An 843-nucleotide genomic window follows, 5' to 3' on the forward strand; every position below is an offset into this window, starting at 1 on the left:
CCACCGTCCCGCGTGGCCGCCGCACCCTTCCATTTTCCCTCTTTTTTTTTTTTTTTTTCCTTGTGTGATGATTTATTAAATTGCCTTTAAGTAAGACTGCAGATTAATTAAAACACAGTCAATTTAATTTCCCGGCGTCATATATAAATTCACAGTGGTAATTGAATCCCCCCCCACTTCACTTTTTACACTGTAACCCAGCAGTTACAAGAGAAGATCCTCATCAATTACTGACAATCGCAGTCAGTATGAAGAGGAGGTGAATATACAGTTATCCGCTGCTCAGTTCAGGAGAGTAGAGTTTGAATCTGCCCCCCCCCCCAGTTTGCTGAAAGAGCCGGGAATTGGATGACTGATCGATAATATCGGATTTGTGGATGGCATGTGGTGCAGCTGAGTCCAGCATGAATGCAAGGTTCTGATGAAATGCTTGCTGCACAGACGGCTTTGAATAGTGGATCAGACATGTTGTCGGGGTGGAGCTCTCATTTTCGCACAGCAGAGACATGCAGAGAGGAAGAAGATGTGCATGGACATTAATGGAATAGCCATCAAGGCTGTTGTTGCAGCAAAAGGGTAATTTGGTTAAAGCTATGGAGGGCTGCTGTCATGCATTGAAAATCGGTGCCGGATCAATATAAAGATCGGTGCAGGTGATGGGAGACGGATTGAATGGAGGGTGAAAATAGATTTGACCTGTGGTAATTACGACAGCAAGCGAGGCGTTTGTATGTTTGAATCGGGTCTTGGCCGGGCTTAAGAAACAGCCCTTCATTTCAGGAGGAAGCTCCATTTGTTTGCAAGAGTGTATGTCAGGTTATTGGGTCTCTACACGTGACTCCC

The sequence above is a fragment of the Anarrhichthys ocellatus genome, unplaced genomic scaffold (genome assembly GCF_004355925.1).
Source record: "Anarrhichthys ocellatus isolate YVR2014 unplaced genomic scaffold, GSC_Weel_1.0 scaffold9, whole genome shotgun sequence".
Lineage (NCBI taxonomy): Eukaryota > Metazoa > Chordata > Actinopteri > Perciformes > Anarhichadidae > Anarrhichthys > Anarrhichthys ocellatus.